At 38.0% G+C, this 13,374-nt stretch overlaps 1 protein-coding gene and 1 long non-coding RNA gene across 4 annotated transcripts in view; both read left to right on the top strand.

Annotated features, from left to right (window-relative positions):
• The window catches only part of NKAIN2 (sodium/potassium transporting ATPase interacting 2), a 548,040-nt gene that overhangs the window by 25,933 nt on the left and 508,733 nt on the right, over positions 1-13,374 (top strand). The gene's annotated exons all lie outside the window — the stretch shown is intronic.
• LOC139827588 (uncharacterized) lies at positions 68-12,404 on the top strand. The gene is made up of 5 exons (XR_011738397.1): positions 68-350; positions 2,223-2,327; positions 6,102-6,238; positions 10,061-10,371; positions 11,675-12,404. It is a non-coding gene; the product is annotated as an uncharacterized lncRNA (long non-coding RNA).

Below are 13,374 nucleotides of genomic sequence, written 5' to 3'. Positions count from 1 at the left end.
CATCAGAAGTTTGTTCTAGTGGAGTTTCCAAGTCCTCATTATGGGACTCTAGTTTATAGAAGTTAAAAAGCATTCTGTAGTTTATGAAGGAAGTTAAAAACTACAACTTTGCAGTTTTCATCAAGAATCATTGATGATAAAGAGAGTGGAAATTTACTCTTAACTGAAGGCCTATGACTAATTCTGGCTTTTTTTTCTCTCTCAGCAGGGATAAAAGAGAAGGCAATGGGTGGCACAGGATGTATTGAATTAAAAAGTTAAAAATACAGAAGTGAGTGTAGAATGGGCCTTAGGGTAACAATCAGAAAGCATTCAAAGAACAAGTCTGTTGATGAGTTTCTGTCTAAAAGGTAGGTACTTTGTAGACAGATTAGATAAGGGATCAAATCCTGGGGCTCATGGATTTAAACTTGCTGAGTTTCTAGCCCAGGGGAATTGCCATTCCTTTGGGGATGTGTTTTGCTGCTGTTCTCCAAATACTACCTTTCATAAATTACACTAGTATTAATGGCAGCACATGGCAATCCTGATGAGGATTTGGTAATAATTTTATGGTAACTCACATTTTCTGCAGCTTTGGTGTTGTCAGCTTTCATATGTCAGTTCAAAAGTACCTGATTTTTACTGTGAGCGCAAGTGCTCAGAGCTAAATTAGGGCTGGCTGCTGCCGCTGCTGGGGGCAGGAGGGCCACAGAGCAGAACCTGGCTGCTTTTGACCTGAAAACTTGCCGAGCACAACGTCTGCAGGGAGCCGCAGCCAAAGGTCTGTGGGGCCTGAGCCCAGCAGTGCCACAGCTCAGGCCTGTCTGTCTTTGTGCCACGCTGAGCGTGATCCAGCGTGGGGGGTGGGAGGGACCCTTTGCTGGATCTTGCTGTTCTCACTGAGTTACTTTATTTCAGTGCTGTGGCCGAGCAGCAGTTGTACAGTTTATTTACGATGCTGCATGTTCATTGGATATGCAGAATAGAGTAGATGTACAGTGAGTCTGTGGAAAAGAAAAAAAAAAAGGAAAAATCAGTGAATTGGTAGCTGAACAAAAACCACTCTTATTAGGTTGTCAGCTGTTCTCAGCAGAGACTTTCAGATACATGGCACAGCAGACTCCAGCCAAGTGACCTAGAAAGGCATATGCTTTATCTAGATGTCAGCCTACTTCTCAGGCAATAAAGTATTGCAAGTTAATGGTTGGTGGCTGTGTACTGACCTCTGATGGACCTGCCCTGCTGCAAACACATTTCTGCTCTCGCCTTGCCTCAACACAAGCTCTTACAGCTCACATGCACAGTGGAGGAGTTATTTCACTGGGACAATATTTATTTGTCAGCCTCTTTCATAAAACTGTGGAGGCTGTTGCTGGTTTACCAGCAGGTAGGCTGAGGCTGCGCCTGCTGTGCTGACCAGGGTTATAGCTGCTTGTTTTACTAAAGAGTCTTATCTGTCTGGACCCTTCTGTTGTCTTCCATACTTACCATATGCTCTTTGGCTCATTTACTATCATATTCTGTGTCTGCATTATGCCAAGTCCTTAGTTCTGACTTGGGTTTTATGCACTACAAGAATACCACTATTACTATACTATTCCTTCTCCAAGTACTGTTGTAACTGTCCCCCTGTTTAAGGTTTAATTTCCAAACCACTAATATTTAATGTGTCAAAATAAGGCTAAGTGGAATGTGGATACCGTCAGCTCCTACATCATACAATCACTAATCCTGAGTACTGCTAGTGATAAAAATTGGGAGGAAAATATTCCAGGTATCTTTGGTAGGATATGGATTCTCCTAGCTCACCACTTCTGTTGGTTTCTAAGTACAATAATTCTTATATCCTTCAGCAGTTCAGGCATGGTGGCCAAATCTCCTGGATCCCTCAGTTACCACAAAAGTAAGGTATTACCAGTCAAAATGCCTCAATGATGTAAGAATTAGGGCCTGCTTTGCCCCCATCCTATTGTCTGGTGCTCTCAGGATCTCAGTGGGACCCACAGCCTTCTTCATGCATCCATTTTGTCTGAAAAATATGATTGTATGTTCAAAGACACATGAGTATTCTGGCAGAAACCCCCTGGAAGTAATATAGGCAATTAATTAACTAAAAGCAATATTATAATGAATAAAACCCAAGATGCTGAATTTTCTTTACATGTACATCTCCTAGCTTCATAGTGTGTGTAATCTGAGTATTCATTTAATGTAATTTTTCTTTGTATCTTATTTTCCAGATTTCTTCACCTGCTTCCAGAAAGTTCATAATTCAGAAACATGAGTCCTGCATGTTCATCAGTACCATTGAAAGCTCTCATAATTAAGAGTAGAAGGATGTTACTGTAAGTGCAGATTTGACCCCTAGTGGTAGATGTGGCATACATATTGCCAGCAAGTTATTTGAGACAGATTAATAGTATCAGTGGTATAGAGCTAATCAGAATTCTCTCTGATGGTTTTGAGGGGAGTATATGGTAGCATTTGTAGCGAAGAACACCAGCTGGTGAAACTCACTTTGCTCTCTAAAGAAAGAATATAATCAATAACGTGATATATAATATATAGACCTATAGATGCACAGACACACATATATATACCTGTGAACACATGGAGCTGGAAAGTTCCAATGTTAAAGACAAATGAAAAGACAGAGAATAAACTGATGTGAATCCACTGTGTAATGATTTAATTGATTGAGCAGAATCTGGCTCGTGATTTCTGATCTGACTGAATCACCTATGTCAGGCCTTCAACCCAAGCTCTTTGATCAGCTTATGATGATATTTTCCACCTCCCCAACCACCCTTACCCTTCTGGATATCAGCAAGACTGTAATATTTTCCTTTAAATTTGACATTTGAATATTTTCACGTCATTTTTGTGCTACAAGAATGGATGGTTTTTTTTGTGGCCCCCCTTTTTGGCTTTTTTGATTTTTAATTGCCTCCTGACTAGCCTAGCCAGCTTATTCCTAGCAGATTGGTTCCTTATCTGCCAAGAAAGAGGCAATCAAAATTTTGCAGAACTTCTCTGTACAAACTAGATTAACATTACACCAAGCTTAAGCTTTCTGTTTTATAAAAGATTTGCTTCCACAGTCTTTTGCTTCCTTCCTTCCCCGCCTCCTTCTCAATCATTATTTGTGGGACAGACAGGCTTGCTGGAAAAAAAAAAATCCCATCTTTCATTGCCCTTTTAAGTTAATTCTCTGTTGTCTGTGAATGATTGAGGCAAATAGTGCTTATATTAAAATCTGCAGCCCTGTGGGTTCTGATGATTTCAGAAATCTGTTCAATGCACAGTCCTGGGAAACCATCACATTATCCTCCTGGGCATCAACCTTTTCTGGATTTGTTTACTATTTTTCTTAGAATGGAAGTTTAAACAAGGATCAGATGACTTCCTTAGAAAGTTGTGATCTCTTTATTAATACACTTATAGCCTCTGGGCTGGACTGCACAGTTCCATTAAAATAGCTGTTCTTCTACGCAGGTCTTAAAAATTTCAGGGACGTTCTGTGAAATTTCTAAACTGTGAATCTCTACAGTCTGAGCAGTACTTGCTGGGTTTTGTTTGTTTGTCTGTGGGTTGGCTTTTTTTTGTTGTTATTGTTTTTTGTTTTAGGGTTTCTGATTTTCAGTCTCTCTTAATACTTTCTTCCTTTGTTTCTTGATTCTTATGTGCTAATGTTTGATTTTCATGTATTTTTTAGGCTTACATAATCTGTGCTTGTTCTTTCAAATTATTTTAACTGGTCTTCCAAATTGTCTTTTCTGGATGGTTACATAAACATAGTTCTCTAGTAGAATTTCACCTTCTCTTATCTCAACCCAAATAGCATGTTTTATTTTTATATTTGAGGCAAGTCTGATTGTTGGCTCTTGTGCTTTTACCACTCTTTGTGGTGATATTCCTAGCAGTGGACTAAAATAAAGACTAAAATCAAATCTATGAGCAGGCTTACAATGAAAGTATTTTTGTCCTCTGTCCTCACATATTAAATACGAGAACAGATATTACGATTTGCTCTTTTTCGTAGTAACATGCAAAGAGACACTGGAACAAGGGATTATGTTCAGGGTAATATCAATTTCCTGGTTGTTTTGTAACAAGATTAAGGGAAAGGGTGGGGGGAGACCTGTCTACCTACTCCGACTGATGACTCACAGCCACCGTTACTGGGAAAGAACACAAAAGGGAGAGAGGCAGCTGAGCAGAACAACCAACTGCAGTGACTGGTATTGTTAGGAAACTGTTCAGATTTTGGAGATCTTCCCCATGAAGTACAGTTACTAAAGACCAAGGAATTGTCTCCTAATGTAAACTCTGGTTTAGGAATTTGCTTTGCAACTCGGGGTTTTACTGATGCAGTGTTTCACTTCTACCTTGACTGAACATCCCTTCAGTGACATGGCACAGAAGGACATGACTCCTGTGACTTGTGATTCACAGGGGCTTATGAGCTGTCCCCTGGTCTGGGCCCCTCTGTGTGACCTGGTCACCCAAAAGCATTGCTCATAAAGAAGCTGGCTTGCCCCAAGGTGACGTTTCTACCTCACAAAGGAGCAGAGATCACAGAATCACAGAGTGGTTAGGGTTGGAAGGGACCTCTGGAGATCATCTAGTCCGACCCACTTGCTAAAGCAGGTACACCTAGAGCAGATTGCACGGGAATGTGTCCAGGTGGGTCTTGAATGTCTCCGGTGAAGGAAACTCCGTGGAAGGGATGATAATGGTTATATCCATCTTATAAACTATTAATATTTCCTTTGGCTTGCGGAAGTGTGAGGTCTGAGTCTTCTGTCTTGCTTGGATAATTATTTTGTGATGGGTCTTGAAAGCAATTGGCTTGGTCACCTCTTCTCAAGGGTGTATCATAGCTAGCACCATGCAATCCCATCACATTCCCATACTTGCTTCTTCTCAAAAGGCATGGCTTTTCCATCAGACCAGCGATTGCCAGAAATGGACCAGGTTAGCACCTTAGTTATCTACGTTTAATTAAAATAAAATCCCCAAACCTTGTGTGATTTGGAGCATTAAGAACAAATGAGCCAGAAGAGTTAATTACCAAGAGGGGCATGTTTAGAATAAGATGGAAAACTCTGTGTGTGTATATGTTGGTTTTGGTTTTTTATTTTTTTTTCTCCCCAATGGAGGTGTCAAAGAGGTTAAGATGGAGTTTAGGCGTAGATAGGATGAAAGAGGAAAAGGGCCAAGTGTGGATTTTGTCACTGACATTTTAAGTTATGGTCTAGGAGAAAGGTAACTCTGACAAGTTATGAAGTGGTAGCTTCTTGATATAGTGTACTCGATATATTAATGAAAATATATACACTTGTATATTTTGACTGATAATAAAGTTGGAATGAGAAAACACAAAGTTTGTGGCTTTCTCAGTGTTAGATTTTCTATTTGAGGCATTGTGTTTTAGAAAGCGACTATAAAGTGCAATTATAATATCAAGTATATTCTTATGCTAGTTTCCATACTAAACTTATTTGTGCATTCCAAAGTAAATGGCTATCACAGGGAATTCTGTATCAAACTCTTATGTTTTAAGTTTAATGAGGCTTTTGTCATGTTTTAATTTCAGCTTTTAATTATGTCCATTTGTAATTCATCCTTTGTGTGATGATGCATGAGGATAATCCACTAAGAAGAATATGCTTAAATTAAACTTGAATGGATGGATGGATGATGTTTTCTTGCTTCTCTGTAGGATCATCTGTAGGATATGCATGAAAAGCAAATGAGTTTATCTAGAATACAGCTAAACATAATTTAACTAATGTAGTTACTAGCTGCTCCTAACATCTGTGAAAATAATTTAAGTCTAGGCTATTTTAGTGTCAGGTTACTTTTTGAAACTAATTGTGAACACAGGATAATCATCATATATCATGTAGAATGAGAAAGCAAGGACAAGGTATACGAGGTAGTTTTGCTTGATAACCTGGAATTACCTGGTCTTCAGTTTTACTTTGTCAGTTTCTCTATTTATATATTTACATTTTATACAAATAATTGGTGTCTGTGTTTCCTTTGGCTTGGGGTTACAGCGAGAAAAAGGAAACAAAATATCTTTACGTTAGAGGAATAATTTTCTTTTCAAGGGGGAAGAAACTCTGCTAAAGTGGATAACAGTGAAAAGCCAATTTTCTGAAAAGACCATATTCTCTTGCAAGCAGCCCACAGGAATCCTGGTTCAATTTAGTATGAAGAACACAAACACTTGAAGCCGAGAGCAATGGTATGTTTGTGGGTGTGTGCACACTTGTCAAACAGCATGTTTGAGTTTTCACTAAACTTTGAATCCAGCACATGGTGGTAGAAAACAGGCCATCTACAAGCATGATTCTTCAGCTAATGAGTGTGTAAATGAGCCCACTGTGTTTGTTTCATGTAAATTATCTAGAAAAAATGACGTAACTGATGGTGGAAGAGGATCCATAGAACTCACTGTTTAATAACCCAAATTGATCAAGAGTGCCACCTTACTAACAGTCAAACCACTTTCTGAAATAACTGTGATAAATCAAAGTATAAAATCTCTCCTATGTGTTACTTCCAGCCTTCCCGTGCTTTAAGTGTTGGATTTTGTGCAGTTCTGATTTGAAAAGCAATTCTCCAAAAATGACATAACAAGGTTCCGTTTTATATAATCTTTTTGCTTCTTCTAAGTGCACAGTTTACAAGTAGAGCAGTATTATTATTATTTTTAGTATATGTATTTTTTGACCAGCTACCAGTGTACCTGGGACTGAGGACTGAGATTCTGTTAACAGTGCTAAAAGTTATTCAGGATGAATAATGTGTTCAGTCCCTTCACATTTTCATGTTTGTAACAGATCAGAATTAGTAAGCGGTTCTGTTGACTCAGGAATAAAAAGCTCCAGTTTGTGCTGTCTATGTTAGCTCACGAGGCTTCATAGGACTAAAGTACAGTTTTCCTTTTCATCTCAGTTGATTACATATTAGTCTAGTGTATGGGAACTATAATAAGAAGCTACACCCTAGTTCTGCAGTGGTATTTCTTTAACATTTCTCTGTGGAAAGTTGTGGTCAGTTAGCTGCCAGGAACTGGGATGCGCTGATTGCAGCTGATTCCTGCTTGCAAAGGGCATCTAGTGACATGAAACTGCTGGTAGAATGAATGTGCTAGAGGAGTATAATAGAGAGACTACAGAAAATGGTAGGATGATGCAAAAGACACAGTAAAAACTAATGTCCTTCTAGGATTCTTTGGGCTGAACTGTGGTGCAGAGTGCAGTTTGTTGCTAGAGAGAGCAGTCATGATGCTGAATACTTAAACAGAACGGACTTGTTGAATAAGAACTTTCCCAAAGACAATCAGAATTTTTAAAGGTATTTAGGTGTCAACCTAATTCTGATTTCCGTAAAAGTTAAATGCTTAAATAACACATCTGACACACATTGACGTCTCTGCTGTCTTGCGTGCTACTATTATCTGCATAGGCACCTAAGTGGTAGGAAGTGCTGTGCAAATAAAGATACACTGAAAGAGAATATCCTCATTCATTATAAAAATGACCTTTGGAAAATACATGATGTATTAAAAAAATTGCTGTCAAGGTAATATGACCTACTACACTCACGCTAGACACCAATTTAAACAGAAGTCTTGGTTAAATTGCATTTTAATACCAATGTCATTTTATTCCTCCTTCTCCTGTGTATTTATCAAGCAGTGATGTACAACTGACAGTACTACTCAATGGCAGATAATTTTATTGTTATGCATCAGTGTCCTGGGTAAAATTCTATATTATCCATCAGTCTTTGTTGTCAGGTTATTATAAATCATCCACGATTGCTACAGTGTTTCTTTAATAGCATGTGGTAGATATGACACAACATCTGATATGATGGTAGACACATGCATTTGTGCCGTGCATTAAACATCAGTACTGTCTGAAGGGTTAGTTTGCTCAGCATCTGGCATGCAAATTTTACTGGTCAGTCTTAAATTAATGTGAAGCTGTCTTATGTAGGTGTTCATTTGAATGTCATTACATTAATTGGTTTGCTTAGACTTATGGCAACCTATTAAGGCTATTGTAATGTTGCAGAGGAGCAGTAGGTTGAACATGCTGCTTATAGCCTGTGACTGTAAAGATATTCCTGAGCAATCACAAAAGATCAGATACAAATATACTGTGATCCCTCAAAGTACCTGAATTATTGTAATGCCAAATGACCCATAATTTGACAGTTAGTTGCTGGGGGGAAAAAAAGGGAGAAATATATATTTTTTTATTCACATGGAAATTAAGCTGAATTCTTCCATAAAATGCATTCTTCCCACTCTGTGTGGTAGTACTTGCAAGTTAAAAGGAAATCTTTGATCCTAAACCACAGTTATTCTTCTAGTAGCTTTTCCCTGATGTTTTCTTAAGGATTTTTCTGAGTTCCTAGAAAACATGAAGTATTCACTTCAGCTAGTAAACAGGCTTTCGTTGTTATTTTAAGAATATAAATATTGATATGTTTTAATTAGAATACAAAATATGAAGAAGGGAACAGAAATGCTACTTTAAATTATTCTTGATTCTGAATATTCTGTCACTTTTACTCCGTGCAGTGTGCAAAAATGTAAAAGAAGTATTTTGTCTGATGCAAATTGTTTCCAAATGGTTCTTTGAAGGCATATGATTGATGACAATCGACTCTAAAATGATGATCTGCCTTGTATGGCTTTCACATATAAAAATGAATGGTTGTTCCCATCCTTAATGGATCCTACTTTTTTCTTCTACTGCATGGTTTACCCATGGATCAGTATGTCAGGCTCATACAAATTCAGTTTCAAGGCATGATCCATCTAAATGATACAATATCTTAAAACTTCAGATTTAAACTTCTACTTAAGACCAGGATTAAACACACTATGTTTGCAGTCAAAGTTTGTGATTGACCAGAGTAGAGCAACTGTCAGGGACATGTGCTTCACAGATAGAGAAGTGAGTCCAAGACACAGATCTCTAAGGTTATAGCCATTGAGGTTCTCCATTGACTAGCTAGAAGCATTGACCTATTTAATTCTTTCCCAAACTTGGGCCTAAAGCCTCAATATTTGACACACACCTGAATTCTGGAATGGTAGATGCAGATGTTCATCTTACCGTTCTTAATTGCTCATGGCAGAGAATCTCAGAATGACCCTTTAATTTTTTTATTATTATTATTTATTTATTATAAATGTACCTGATTTAGAATATTAGGCTTAAATATTTAAAATATTCAGCTGACATCTTATTTTGTCTTCACTGCATATGAATACAGACTGTAACTGTGAGCTTTTCAGCCTGTGTATTCTGTAGCTGATAGTCCTTAGTGGCTATAAAGGAGCTGTAATCATGTAAAAAAATGTAATTAAAGATTTTTTTTTTTAGAAAAATACATGTACTTTTTTTTTTTAGATCGTCCATAATGGCTCCAGTGTGTAAACATGTAATTATGGAGATTTCTTAAATGCTTACTATTTACTCAATAGGCCATGAGGGCTGCAGAAGGAGCTCTTTATAGCTTTGCAGATCATTGAACTTATAGACTGCATAATAGCTCCTTTGAAGCCAACATGTGCTATTTGAATGTGGGTGCTGTGTGGAGTCCACATGCTCACATCACATTTTAAAGAGAGAATAGTAAAATGATCTTATCCTAATAGAAAAAGCAGTTGTTCCACGCAATGGGAGATTTCAAATGTTGTTTTGAAGAAGGCAATCCCTTACTGATTTAGGGAGAAATGGTTTGTGTTTTTGGTAAGTAATTTGTGCCTTTTATTTTTAGGCTGTATGACCCAGATCAACATTTTTGCAGCTAGTGAATAGCTGAATATAGAGCTTCATGAAAGAAAATGTTGATGTGATTTAACATTCAGGACATGAACAAATCAATTTTAATCTTTAGGAATCCGATGCTGTTGGAGTTTCAAGTGCTGGTATGGGAAATTTGCCAAGCTGGGGATCAGGAAGGGCAGGAATCGTATCAAGAGTATATCTCTTCTGCCTGTTGTTACTGTAGTAGTCAGCACTTTTTTTCTCCTGTTCAGCTTCCCAATTTCAGTCCTCGAGCTGGTCACTGAGGTTCCTGACATGCAGAGCACTGAGCCTTTGGAGCCATGTCCATAATAAGCCTAAATAAGTCTCCTTCCAGGCCACAAGTGAACAGGGAGAAGGCAGGAACAATTTTCTGCCATTAATGGTCGAGAGAAATGCTGTGGAGATACGCAGAAGCAGCAGAGCATCAAGGAGAAGGACCGTGTTTGAAGCACTTGCCAAACTAGATGGTGAATCTGGCTGGCAGCGTGACTCTGGTCTGTGAGAGGGAAGAAAAGCATCCTGCAGGTGGTATGGAGACAAGGTGGGAGGAATGAAATGCCTTGTTAGTTCCTCAGAAATCATAGTATGATTGTTTCTGTGTTCTAAGAGCTGGCAGCAAAGAAGCTATTTTTGCAGTAAAAAGGGGAGAAAATGCACGGTACTGTGAGGACCTCAGTCATGTTCCTGAGCAATGTGGGAACAGAAGATCAAAGCTTCCATTTTCATGATTTCATTTAACTTCTCTGATATGTAATTAGCTACATCCAGATGCCCGAGAAATTATGTCTGAAGAGTAAAAGTGATACGAATTCTAAGTCTGACAAGACTAATGAGCTAAAAAGCAGCACGTATTCTGATGACTGAGAAGAGGGTTTTGTTCTTTTCTTCTTTCATGAGAGCTTGTCTCTACCAAGTGCCTCAATTCAAAATCAAACTCCATCTTAAAACAAATCTTTTAGCAAGGGAAAAGAAATGGATGATTTCAATAAGGATATTGTAAATACCTCAATTTAATGTGCTAGTTTAACTAAAAAAAGTTGCTCACAAATGAGAAATGGATGAGTTTGAAGAATAGCTGAGTCGAAATATGAATGCTAGCATTCAAGTTGGAGAATTTAATTAAGATAAGAGTTCTTAAACTGCAGCAATCTGTTAAGATATTTGAGATTAGTATATTGTGAATGAAGAGTTTGCTGTAATGTCAACATGCACGTCAAAGTTAGATATAGCACCATGAATTAGGAATAACAACACTGTCAAATTTTATGTATGTCTTTCATTTTGTTTTCATGATGTAGTGTAATGATGTTTTGTTAGCTGACTAATTTGTTGATGTTGTACTGTATACAAAAGAGCCATTAGATGCACCAGTATAAAAACATTTCCTATCTCTCATTCACAGAAGAGTTTATTAAAAGGCAACATTGTGAATATCTGATTGGTTCCTAATACAGTTTGTAGTTTGTTACTAGTGGCACTAATTGGCATTGACTTGGTAGAGATGAATAATGTTATTTCTCTTCTCAGCCCTTGAACTGGCTTTTCCAGAACATTCAAATCAGTTCACAGGTTGCACTGCTTTTACCTTTTATTGAAACTGTTGCACTGGTAAAACAGGCCCTTGCAGTCTAGGGCTTTTCATAACTGCACTCTTTTAAAATATGTAACACGATAATATATGCAAGTGAAATATAAAGAAAAGAGATAAAATAAGGCTACTCCTCCTATACTCAGCTTGTTTGTTTTTTTTTTTTTCCCCTCAAATGAGTGGAAAATTTCTAGGATTGAAAGAGGTAAAAACAGTGACATTTTAGTCATCAGACTTCTATACCTACATCTCACAGGGAGAGGTGGGTCGACGATTTCATGTCCTTCAAGGTGATGTCTGCATTCTGAAGAGCCCTGTTGCAAAGATTTTTTTGAAAGATGACCACAAGAAACAAGAATCTCCATTTCTCTAGGAACTGGCATATGAATTTGGGCTATGTATTTAAAGATGACCTATCAAAATAAAACTACTTGCAGCTACAATGGAGGAGGAAAAAGTGAGTTGTTCTCTAGAAGTGTCCAGTTGAGACATCTATCTTATGTTGAGATAAATTGTCCACAGGATAAACCTATTTGTTTCCACTCACCACAGGCAGCATAATGTTTCTATGTTACCTATGAAAGTCTTTGTGCTTCACTTTCAGTGCATTGTTTATTGAATGTATTGCTCAGAAATCTCCATAATCTTGCATACAGCAACTTTTAGAAATGAATGCTATTGCCATTTGTAAGGCAAACAAAAGAAATCATTGTGTGTTCTCTATAAAGCCTACCGTGTCAATGTGAGCAACATTTCAAAATGCCTTTCAGTAGAACATGCATCAGTAGAAAGTGTATGAAAAGCCTTTCATCCTAGCAACTAATATTTTGCTAATCTGTTGTTTATTCCCACACCAGTTCTTCCTTGAACTACATGGATAAAATCATACTTCTTTCCCCATCTCCCAACTCTGTTAATCGCCTTTTGTTTTGTAAGCAGCTCCAATAAAATAGATAAAGTTGTATTTCCAATATGATTTAAATCAATCAGCGTTGAGAACTGCTGTTTGGGGATTCTCTATTAAAAAGTACAACAAAAAATAGCACATACAGGAAGATCACGTGCAAAAGTCCTTGGGCTATGTGTGGTTTCAAAATATTCTTGTTTTAGAATATATAAACACCAAAACTATCTCTGAATTCTTCAGCTTTGAAGTTTTGTGTCATTTTACTAAGGAGTATTTTTTCGCAGAGGGAGAAAACTTCTCGAAGTTGTAAAATCTTTAATATTTCAACCTCTAGTTGTAGACAGGTGAAACATCCTTTGTAGTGCCCTTCGTAATAAAATAGTCAGTGCCATGGGGAAGGTACAGGCATCAGGAAACAGGAGTGGGCTGGAAAACACCAGGAAGTTGGACAGCACCTGAAGGACATCTGGGGCTGGAGCTCTCCTGGGGATGGGTGGTTATCCCACGCCATGAGGGCCCACAGGAGAACAGTGAAGGTGTGTAGGTAAAGTTGCACATGTTGAGAGCAATTCAGTCAGACAGATGTGGTGGGGAGAAAAGCTGTCATTAAGCAATGCCACGTGGTCAGACTTGTGTAAGCTGATCTCATGTTTTGAGATTCCTTCTTCCTGTTTGTACTTCCTCCTGCCTCCACCCTGTTTTCCTTCATGTTTTGTCCCCTTACTAGTGGGGAGTGGAAGATGGATTGGAGGAAATAGTTGGGGAGCATCAGTCAGTTCACAGTGAGCTGAGATTCAGCATTTCAGTGGAGTCGCTAGACTTTATTCATCTAAAGTCTGGAGAACTTTTCTTCCCTGGGTTGCACACAAAGATTCACTGTGTTGATTTTGTTTCCATTTCTGCCACATGCCCCACTTCCTTATACAAAGTTGTTTGTGTTTGTTGTTATTTTACTTTAGGCACTACCAAGCACTACTTTATTCTTTCTCTGATTCATATTTGCATTTCCAGACCTACTGATTTTGAAAATGGTAACATGTTAATGAGCT

This window comes from Patagioenas fasciata, chromosome 3 (assembly GCF_037038585.1).
Source record: "Patagioenas fasciata isolate bPatFas1 chromosome 3, bPatFas1.hap1, whole genome shotgun sequence".
NCBI lineage: Eukaryota > Metazoa > Chordata > Aves > Columbiformes > Columbidae > Patagioenas > Patagioenas fasciata.
Note: the sequence above shows the minus strand (reverse complement) of the source record. Positions and strands in the feature narration are given on the sequence as shown.